Source organism: Pteropus alecto, unplaced genomic scaffold, assembly GCF_000325575.1.
Source record: "Pteropus alecto unplaced genomic scaffold, ASM32557v1 scaffold7, whole genome shotgun sequence".
NCBI classification, from domain to species: Eukaryota; Metazoa; Chordata; class Mammalia; order Chiroptera; family Pteropodidae; genus Pteropus; species Pteropus alecto.
Genome location: NW_006494614.1, coordinates 10,309,311 through 10,321,353, shown reverse-complemented (window position 1 = coordinate 10,321,353; position 12,043 = coordinate 10,309,311). Strand labels below are relative to the sequence as shown.

General features: G+C 37.5%; 1 pseudogene; it reads left to right on the top strand.

The window, feature by feature from the left end:
- Nucleotides 1–3,746: 3,746 nt before the first annotated feature.
- On the top strand, nt 3,747–3,865 carry LOC112474995 (annotated as a pseudogene).
- Nucleotides 3,866–12,043: the final 8,178 nt, after the last annotated feature.

Genomic DNA, 12,043 nt, shown 5'->3' with positions numbered 1-12,043 from the left:
GATAAAAAGAAATGGGCACACATATTACTAGTAGAATACAAAATAGTACAACTACTCTGGAAAGCAATTTTCCAGTTACCTATAAAAATAAATATACATTTACCATATGATCCATCAGTCCTACACATAGATATTTATCCTAGAGAAATTAAGATGTGTGTTCACACAAATATTTGTACATGATTGTTAAAGTAGCTCTATTCATAATCACCAAAAAAAAAGACAAAAAACAAACAAAAAAAAACCTGGAAATAACTCAAATGCTTTCAATGGGTAAATGAATAAACAAAATGTGTTACATGCATGCAATAGAATTGCTCAGCAATAAAAAAGAACAAACAATTGATACACTATAACAACACAGATGAATCTCAAAGGGACTATGCTGAATGAAAGAAATCAGTCTCAGAAGTTTACATACTATATGATTCTGTTTATATTAAAGTTCTAGAAAAAAACAAACTAGTGATGGAAAACATATCAAGCGTTGCCAGAATTTAGTGACTAGGAGTAGGTGTGATTATAAAAAGGTAGCATGAGGGATTTTGGGGGGATGATGGAACTGTTTTGTATTCAAATTGTTGTTCAGATGCAAATGTATATTTAAACTTGTAGGACTCTTCCCCCTAAAAAAGTCAATTTTATTCTACGTTAATTTTTTAAAATATAATAACAATAACAACAAAAAACTTGATTAAGACAAAGAGACATTGTGAAATTTTATAACCAGGTGATTACATCATTAATGGAATTAGTGCCTTTATAAAAGAGACCTCTTTTATAAACCCCTTTTGCCATGTGAGGACACAGCAAAAAGACAGTTGTCTATGAACCAGGAAGCAGACTCCACCAGACACTGAATCTGCAGACATCTTATCTTGGACTTCTCAGGCTATGAGAAATAAATTTCTATCATTTATGGTATTTTGTTATAGCAACTCGAATGAATTAAAACTCTATATAAACACTCACGCTCAAATCCTTATTTGATGATCTGCTTCTGGGCAGCCCAAAGATTTGGTTCAAATTAATACCAACTACATTTATTTATATATATATATAGTTATTCCTGATTGTTTTTGGGGAGAACATTTGTTCCCCCACTATTCCTGTGTCCATAAGAAGGGTAGTCAAAACACTTCCGGATTCTTATTGCCCACTCACTCTCACCTCTACATGAAAGGAGTTGAGTTTATCTGGTTGGTGAGTTCAGGAATTGAGCATGTTCGGCTCACCTTAGCCCATCCGAATTTTGTCATCTTTTCAGGTCTGCCTGCCCTCAGAGAGGATATTTCAGGTGTATTCAGTCCTGCATCAATTATCAGGGCAACATATGCCTGTGTAAAGTATCTTATTCAGAGGTAAAGAATTAATACTTAACCAAATTTGTCATTGACCTGAGCCATTTTCTAATGAACTTTGTCAGTTATAGAGTTCAATATTTATCTGTTTATCTCTTGTATTTTGTTTTTTATTGAGTCCAAATTTAGGAGAGGAAGAGGGCAAACAAATGATATTTAATTGTTGTTTTAAATGTTGTCCCAAATATTCTTGAAATTAAGCATATATTTCATTTGTTTCTTTGTATGAGTATAGAATTTTAGGTTGACAGAGTTTTGTTTTCTTTCAGTTCTTTAAAGATGTTGTTCTGCTGTTTTGTTTCTGGTGAGAAAGCTGCTGTCACTTTTAACTTTTTATTCCTTTATATATGACATGTATCTTTTCTGACACTAATTTTTCTTTTCTGGTTTTTAAAAAATATTTCTTTCTATAATCGATTTTGAGCAATTAGAATAGTATGTGCTTTGGTTAGACTTTTTTTTCATGTTTCCTATGCTTGGAGCTTGCTGATAATCTTTGACCTGTCAGTTAATAGTTTTCATCAAATCGGGAACTTTTTCAGACATTATTATTTCTTCAAATTTTTTGTTCTGTTTTTCTCTCTCCTTGAGGACCTTAATTACACATATATTATACTTTTTGATGTCTCATGGCTTCCTAATACTCTTCTATTTTTTTAATTCTTTTTTTTCTTTATAAAGAAAAGAAGAATCTGGGGTAGTTTCTATTACTATGTTTTCAAGTCCACTAGTTTTTTCTTCTAAAATATCTCATCTAACATTAATTCCATCCAGAGTATTTTTCATTTCAAAGATTGTAGTTTTAATCTCTAGAAATTTAACTTGAGTAACTTTTGTATCTTTCATGACTCTACTTAATGTTTCAAACATCTGTATTCATTATAATAATTATTTTAATGTCCATGTATGCTAATTTTAACATCTGTATCAGTTCTCAGTAAGTTTTGCTTGGTTGATTTTTTTCTCTTCATTATGGGTTATATTTTCTTGCATCTTTGCATGCCTAGTAATCTTTGATTGGGTACCAAAGATTATGAGTTTTATCTTATTAGGTGTTGGATATTTTTGTATTCTTATAAATATTCTTGAGCATCTTTGTTCTGTGATGAAGTTAAGTTCATTGGAAACTGATCATTTTCCCCCAATTTTATTGAGGTATAACTGACAAAAAAAAAAAGTATGTATATTTAAAGCATACAATGTGATGATTTGATATACATATTCATTATGAAAGGATTTCCCTCCCCCATTGAGTTAATTAACATTTCATCACCTCACATATTTAGCTTTTGTTTTTTTTTTTTTGGTTCAGTTTCACAATATGGTCTCATCAACTACAATCACCATGTTATACATTAGATCCTCGGATCTTATTCATCTTATAACTGAAAGTTTGTATTCTTTTACCAACCACCCTGTTTCCACTACCTCTCAGCCACTTTTCTGCTCTGAGTTCAATTTCCATGAGTTTGACTTCTTTTTTTTTTTTTAGAATCCACATACAAGTGATACCATCAGAAACTGATCCTTTTGGCTCTTAAGACTGATTAAGCAGGTCCAGAGCGACATTTAATCTAAAGCTAATAAATTCTTATAGCTGAGGCAAATCCCTTCTGAGTACTCTATCCTGTGAATTATGAGGTTTTCCAGTCTGGTTTGTAAGAACAGACACTGTGTGAGGGATGGCCACCATTCCTACTTGTCCTTCTGGGTGCTTTTTCTCAGGTCTTTGGTTGTTTCCTCATATGAGTGCTGATCAGTACTGTGCTGGAAAGTTAGGGGGCCTCCACACATCCCTGGAGTTCTCTCTCCATGCAGCTCTCTCCTCTTCAGTGCTTTGCTTTCTGCATTTAGCCACATTGGTCTCCTTGCACTTCAACTCAGGGACAGCTCCAGGCTCTGCCTGGGTTACTCTCCCTGTGTTATGGCCTGAAAACTCCAGGCAGTAAGCTGGGGCAATTGTAAGTTTTACCTGGTTTGATTTCCATCTGTCGAGAAACACTGTCTTTCATTTCAAAGAAGAAGATGAAATAAAGGCTTTGTCAAGCAAAAATGTTAACAGAATTCCCTCTGGCAGAAGAAAAATACCAAGTAGAAATTTGGATCTACACAAAGGAATAAAAAAGGCCATAAATGGTACATATCTGGGTAAATATAAAATTTTTTTAGTCAAATGGTAGCCGGTCCCAGTACCACTAAAGGATTAATTCATTATTTTCCCACTGAAATCAAATGCTTCCTTTATTATAGATCAAATTCCTTAAATAGATCTATTTAAATATTCTCTGTTCTAGTCCAGTGACCTATTTATCTATAATCATATACTAGTGCCATTTTGTTTTTTATTTCAATCACTATATAATTCATTTAAAATTTGTCAGAACAGTCTATTGCCATGCCACCTTGAACTAGCCCGATTCCGTCTGATCTCGGAAGCTAAGCAGGGTCAGGCCTGGTTAGTACTTGGAAGGGAGACCACCTAGAAAGACCAGGTGCTGTACGTGTAAAAATTAAAAAATAAGGGATTGTAAACTGACAAGGTCCTTGCAATCTGTGAGGTCAACCAAAGGTTGCCTCACCTAAAAAAAAAAAAAAGTTTGTTAGAACAAGTTTACCTGATTGTTCTTCATCTGTAAAATTTCCTTGATAATTTTCCATGTTTATTTCATGACATAAACTTTTAAATCAATGTGTGTGAGTGTGTATATATTCTCCTCCCCACCAAAATTTTAAATTCCTATTGTGATTCTAACTAAAATTATAATAAATAATTCTAACTAAAATTATAATAAACTTGTGATTCTAACTAAAATTATAATAAACTTGTTCTCAGCTAACTGTTAGCTGAGAACAAGTTTCTCCATTAGGAGAAAGAGGTCACAAGAGTCTGGGCCTGGCTGAAATCATGAGATACTACATTTCATGCAAAAGCAATGGCAGCTCATGAGAGCCATTCAAGAAATGTTTAATAGAATACTGACTGGGCAGAGGCCATTGCTGAGTGGGGAGCACTGGGTCAGCCAAGGGAGCAGGGTGAAAGGATTGTGATGATCATTCTGACTTACCCAGTTCAGTGTCAACTTTTCTTTGAAGGATAACTTTATTGCTGAAAGATTCAGCTAAGGAAGAAATGGAGAGAGAGGTCACCAAAAAACTAATGATGTATATAAAGCCAGCTAGAGAAAAAGGTTTCAGTTCTTAGTCATGAACTTGTCTATGGCCCTGCCGCTAATGCTTACATGTGCTGTTTGACATTCTCAGGTGAAGGTAAAAGAGGCCTGAAACCACAATTTTTAAAAAGAGGTGAAAAAACATACTATAAAAACATTAAATGCATTTTTTAAACAAACAGCTAAAAAATAATGTGTTTCAAAATTTTAAATTTTCCCAATGTGCATAGAGGGCTCTTTCAATAGAAGCAGCTGTGACATTCCCCATGGGCAAACTGCACCAGCCATCTGCCCATAGGTAACTGCAGTGATGACATGGGAGAGCAATGGGTTACCTGAGCTTCCAGACAAGTGCAGCTGAGCTCACTACCTTAGTGAGAAAAGGGCCACCTAAAGTCAATCTCGCCTTATTCTTAGCTGTGCTGATAGCTGACAGTTCTCCATCAGTGAGGTGATTTTATTTCCTAACTGAAACTCTAAGTGCGAAGGCTTAGAGATAAAAGCTTATGACATTCACATATAAATGTATCCATATTTTGCCTAAATCCTTTCATACAAGAATTTCAGAGCACTATAAAAACTACACGGTGTCAAGGTTCATGTATCCCATCTTTCATGTGAAGGAACAGAGAGGAGAGGAGAGTGTTGAAGTCACTTTGAGCTGGAGGATGACTCGAAAGTAAAACTGAGAGGGGAACTTACACTTGGAATAGGCACTTGGAATCATCTCGCTCTGGCTGCCGTTCTCTCCCAGCTTGAAGGGAAGTTCAAAAACACTCAGTTTGGTTCAGAGCTGTGTCTGGGAAGTGGCCTGGTAATAACATATATCAAGTATTTCTTAAGCTGAGTCTTCAGCCCCACATTAGTTACTGGGACAATTCAAAAGAAAGGAAAGATGAGGCCCCGGTCATCCTGGAACTTATAACCAACTCAGCAGAGAAAAGACACAGACACATAATATAGGTATGTCATACCATGAGTTTGTCAGGAATAGAAATGGCTTTACTCAACTTTGTACTCCCCAGAACCTAGCTTTAAAAAAATTAAAAATTAATAATAAATACTTGCTTATACACAAATGAACAAGATGGGTAATCAGCACTGAATGGCTTCTAAGAATGGAGGGTTCATGATGAGCTAAGTGGAGAGGATGGCTGCACGTTAGAGAAAGGATGTAACTGGAACGTCAAAATTTTTTGAGAATGAATTCCTATATGACCATTGATCTTAAGTCCTTCCTTCTCACTCTGTACCATGAAACGTAAAAGGGAAATTTGTGTCCCAACTAACTCTTTTCTTTATCCAATGAAAACTGTCTCCCTTACTCATTTTACAAATTATTTTTAGCCCAGACTATGTGCCTGGCATTGTCCCAGGGCCTAGAGATGTAAAAGTGAAGAAGTCAGGTAGCCTTGCCACTGATAGTCTGGAGAGCCATGAGGCTGTGTGCTCCTGTGCTAGCCTTCCCTCCCCTCTGACCTCCCTCTTGTGCTGGGTCAAAAGACCGTCTTCATATCAGAGGCTAATAGATCCTTTTCTTTCTCTTCTACCCAAAGAAAAGAGAGATAAAAGCCCATTAGGATCCCTCAGTGTGGTGAAAAGGTTAGCAGTGACTGTAAACAGCACTATTATAATATTATTTTTAGGCCCTTGGGAATCTCTAATGAGAAGAAACCTTCATGCTCAAATTCTCTGGTGTCAGTTTCTTTCAGGAGCTTCTCTTGGGAAACATTGAGTGGACAAAATGCATTTTTTTCATACTATACATAATCCATTACTCCCAGGAAAAGGTACGTTTGGAAATAGTTCCAGGACACTATAATTAGCAGCATGATTCTCTTAGCAATGAGAAAATCAGATAGGAATTTGATCCTAGTGGCGTGCCCCTGCCTCATGCCTTCCTATTCTTAGATTTTAGTCCCATTTTTACAGCCACCTCTCTGAGAATATGTGGGCTTATCTCCCACAAACACATACTCTATCGGTTCTGATGCTCCCCTGAATCCATTCTCTGACTTCACTGACTGTACCAGTTCTCTGATCCTGTCTACTTAAGTCCAACATGTCCTTAGAGTTCCACTGAACAAGGTTTCTATAAAGGAGGGATTGAAAAACAGGCTAAATCTGGTCCACTGCCTGTTTTTGTAAATAAAGTTTTATTGGGACACAACTCTGCCCACCCATTTACGGATGCTCCCCTGAATCCATTCTCTGACTTCACTGACTGTACCGGTTCTCTGATCCTGTCTACTTAAGTCCAACATGTCCTTAGAGTTCCACTGAACAAGGTTTCTATAAAGGAGGGATTGAAAAACAGGCTAAATCTGGTCCACTGCCTGTTTTTGTAAATAAAGTTTTATTGGAACACAACTCTGCCGACCCATTTACATATTCTTTAGGACTTCTTTTGCACTACAACAACAGAGTTGAGTCATTGTTACAGAGACTATATGGCCCACAAAATCTAAAATATTTACTAACTGGCTCTTTACAGAAAGTTTGCTGACTCCTGGTGTTGAGTGAGAGAAATTTAGGGTACATATTCTGTGCTTTTCGTTGTATAAAAAATGCAGTTGTTTGTGTAAGGAAAATTATATTTACATCTAATATTTTCAGATAATATAAATTCTATATGTAGTTTTGAGTAATTTATCTTTGATCAGTGGGACTTGCATCTGTATTCCTGGTTTGTTGGTTCCCAGAGTGGCTAATGATTCATTCCATCGAGTTCAAAGCAAGGACACTGAACAGAGAAGTAAAACATTTTGGGATGGCCTCAGATGAAGTTTTTCAAGATTGTATTAAAAAACGGAACTTGGAGGGACATCTCGTTTTGAAATGTACCCTTTCTCTTCAGGTCAAACTATCAAGTGAATCATAGGAAATAGAAAAACAGTCATAGACTTCATAAGATTAGTATCATTTTCAGTTTGAGTGGAAGGAGATTATTTCAAAAACTCGAAAGGAAAATCTGGAGGTGATCTAAAATTAAGCCCTGCCTAGGAAGCAGGAATTCCTGATACATAAGGATCGTGCCTGCTGTAAATGATTCTTTAAGTCAGTAGATTGCTTAGGGGCCATAAGAGCATGAAAGCCTCTTATAGAGCAAGCGGTCATTTCGGTTACTTTGATATAAGATGATTTGTAGTTATGTCTTCACAGCTAGTTGATAGTTGGCTGGTTCTGAAGAGAAGCCTATATCTTGAAGTTTCTAGAAATAGCTTTTTTCTATTGGTAGGAATGTTTACTCAGCTAATATCTCCGTCTGACTGTCAGATCTACACACCAACACAGTAGCACAGACACGCTGAGTTACTACCATCAATGGCTGAACAGAGTACCTGCTTTAATCCTGAGAGACTCAGCCTAAATATGTGTGTGTGTGTGTGTGTGTGTGTGTACACACACATATATATAATATATTCTATATATATTCTTGCAACATTATTTGTTCAGAGAAACAAGCATTAAAAAAGTATGTGTGGGGGAAGAGCCAATAATAAACAATATTACAATACTACATGATATTATGTAACTATTAAAAAGATTGTACTTGAGACAAAAGATTAATTGCTTTAAATTTCCTTAACATATGAAGAGGCTCTATGAGTCAATATTGCAAAGGACAAATAATACAATTTTTCAAATGGGCACAGAATATAAATAGACAGTTCATAGGAAAAAAATTCAAATGCACTTAAAGATAGGAAATGATACTCAATCTCACTTATAATAAGAAAAATGCAATTTAAAACTACCTTGAGATACCAGTTTCACCTATCATATTGGCAAGGGACAGGAAGCTTAATGACATGCTATATTGTAAGAGTGTGGAGATTTGGGTCCTGCCTTACTGGTAGAAGTGTAAATGATACAGCCTCTCCAGAGGACAACTGGACTATAGGTGTCAAAATTAAAATCACACATTAGACCTAGCAATTCCATTCTAGAAATGTGTCTATAGATAAATTTACATTTATGCAAAGTGATATAGTCATAAGATTATTCGCTGCAAGGTTGTGAATAAGCAGGGGAGTAGGAATGGGGTGAAAAGTCAGGATAGAATAGACTAAACTTCCATTGGTAGGGAGTGCATTAAATATGTTTTGGTATATCTATATAGTGAAAAGCTAAGCAGCCATTAAGAAGAATGAAACAAAATTATAATAAAAGAATCAGGCAGTTTTACACATATTGGTATAAAACACTTTCCAAGGTAGTATATTATTAAGTAAAAAAAGAAAAAAGAGCAAGTATGAGAAGATTTCTACCCAGAATAGAAAGCATGTGTTTTCATGTATAAAATAGCTCTGTAGGGCTTTAAAATATAACTGATAATGATGGTTGCACTGAGGAGATGAAGCAAGTGGTTATGGGACAGGAGTAAAAGAACACTTAATTTTTAGTGAATAACATTTGCTTCTTTCTTAAGTTTTTACCATGTGCATGAATTGCCTTCACAAAAATGAATAAAATTTAATTTAAGAAAAGATCTATAAATATGGACCTGGAGAAGTAGTCACAATGAATTATTAAGGCAGAATAAAAAATTTCAGAGTAATATGTGTAATGCAATCCATTTTGTTAAAAACACTGAATAAACCAAGTTATATATATATATATATGTACATATGTGCAGAGAAAAAAGTGCGGCACAAACTATGAATATAGATTCTCTTGGTGGGACTGGATTTGAGGTAGAGTAGGAAAGAGATGATTAGCTTTTCCTTGTATGCTTCTTTTTTATTTGACTTCTAACAAAAATAACATTATTTTAAAATTTTAATAAACTAATATAGTAAAGAAAAAAATGCCTGGGTGGGATTGTGAGTAATGTTTATTTTATTCATTTTGCTTTTCTTCTATTTTCTGATTTATATTGTACTGAGCTCAAAATCACAAACTGTGTATGTTTTACACAGTCAGTATCATTCTTCTCCTAGAGACTCCTTCTGAGATATGTGTACTCTGGCCTACGTGCTCCCCAGTCCAGACATGCAATATATGTTTGTTTGTTCAATATACAATCCCATTTAGTTCCGTTCTATATTTAAAAATACTTACGAGGCCACATTTACTTTGAACACATACTACTTGGGCACCTACTGTTCTCACTTCTCATTTAACCATTGGCATAAGCTATTGCATAAACAGTAACAGTGCCGTGGCAAGCCATAATACAGTTTGAGGCAAAAGGAAAAATCAGTAATATTGATTGTGTTTTTATTTCAAAACTCTCCTCGAACTTGCCTCACCTTAGCCTGGTCTTACTCAGGCCAAGACAAAAGGGAAAGGGGGGACTAGGTTGGGTTTATCCCAGAAGCCCAGACATTATGCCAGAGGTTTATGCACTGCCAAGGGATGCTGGGTGAATTTAAGCACTCCCATCTACCCAACGAGAGCATCAGCTCTATTTGTTTTTGCCTCTTATGCTAGAACTACTCTGTCCAGTACAATAGATTCTAGCCATGAGTGGCTATTTAAATTTATGTTCATTAACATCAGAAATGTAGGAGGAAGAGGCAGCTTCTAATGCACATCTAAGGGAGCTGTGAGGTCTCATAGGGGGCTCCATGGGAAAAGTATGAGATATAACACATGCCCATTTCATAGCAGATACAAAGTCATTTGATCCTTCCTTCATCCATCGAACAAATATTCATTGAGCACCTATTTTATGTTCTTCTAGGTATCAAGGATGCAGCAGTGATTAAAACAGCAAAAAGTCTCTGCCCTCATGGAGTTTACATTATAGTAAAAGGGATAGAGCAATAAGCAAAATAAATGAATCAAATGTGTAGTATATTTGGTGGCAATAAGTGCTAAGAAGAGAAATAAAGCAGGAAAGGGAGGTGGGATGTATTTGTATGTGCAAGTGTCAGAAAGTTTGGGGAGGTGAGGTGCGAGAGAAGTAACATTTGAAGGAAGACATGAGGAGGGTGAAGGAGGAAGCCAGGTGGGTATCTGGGGGACCGGGTCCAGGCAGAGAGGACAGTGAAGACCCTGAGCAGGAGGGGTTCGGTGCCTCTGAGGAACGGCAAGAAAGCCGCTGGCTGGAGTGTGGTGTGAGGAAGGGACAGTGACGGTGTGGCTACCACTGGTGAGCTTCAGCTTCTTTTGCTCAGGCACAGATCTTGCTACTTGGTGAAAACGTCCTTGCTATTTTGTTTTCCGTTCTGTCCCTTTCCTGTTTTAGGCTACCACAGGAGGCTCTGTCACCATCCCACTACTTCTTAGCGGCCACCCAGAACCCTCTTTTAATTGACCCCCGTCCCTCCCTTCACTACAGCTTCCCTTCAGGCACTCCTGGTCCTCACTGATTTTTCTTCCTTCAGGACCATTTTCACTTATCAAAGTTCCATTCCTCAGACGTCAGCCCCCAGTGCATGCAGGGAGTCCCCCAAGTCCGACCACTACCTAGGGTTCTGCTATTTAGGTTTATAATTCTCATTATCTCATTACCTTCTCTCCTTAAATTGAAAATACTTAAGGCCAAGTGCAATATTCCAAATGGTTAATAGCAGGTAGGACAAGGCCTGGCCAAGCATGTTAGAACTGGGGCAGAGTCCTGGACTGCACTGTGTCAGATTAACCTTTGCTGCTGGATGATGCAAGGTCTGGGAGGTTGACAGGAAGGGCAGGGGACATTCAGGGCTCAGGGCAGTGGCTGCAGCGCAGCAACATTGACTTTTTAGCAACTAGTGCAGCCCTATCAGCCGCTGAATATGCGTCCCATTTAAGGATACATTCACAACTTAATAAAAAAGGCTCCAGTTTCCTGTCTGAGGGCTGACTTTAAATTTATAATCCTGAGCTCCTCTGGCAATGATTTTCAGGAGAAGGTAACTTTTTCTCATTTGTCAGTGAGTCTACTGCACTCACGAGCACAACTCTCATAGGAGGGGCAGGAGTCTTTTCCTAGAATCATCTTTTCCATGGAGAAAGATGTGTGAGTGGATGAAATTCATCCTCTTTAAACTGTTCGGAGATGATGTGCCCGAGTGCACCCCCACCAACTGCTTCCTTTTGGATCAGACATTCGGATCATGTCCGCAGTCGCTGAAACAGCACCATGCAGGCCTGCCGAGAGATCAGACAACCAGCGTACTCTCTGAAGCTAACAGAAGCTTATTTGTGACCCTGACAAGTGAAACCTGCGTGAAAGATTCAGACCACCTCCTCCAAGTTCGTGCGCCTTCACGGTTCTCATTAAATCTGAACCCATAGTCAGTCTCTGAAAAGCCCCTTAGCCCAGGCAGTTCTCTCTAAAACTTTCAGCATTTCTGAAGACTGCACTTTGCCAGCGTTCGGCACAGTGCGTGGTATGGAGAGTGGCCAGGGGGCGGGGACACAGGGAAAGTGAAAAGGGATAGAATCTTTCGGCACTCCTCTTACTGCCACTCAAAAACCCTGTCCCCCTGAACTTCTCCCATCAGGGGAAATTATTCACCTGATGTCACCTGGGGGCACAAGGGCAAAAAGGAAGCAAATGAAGTCATCCTGAACGTGTCT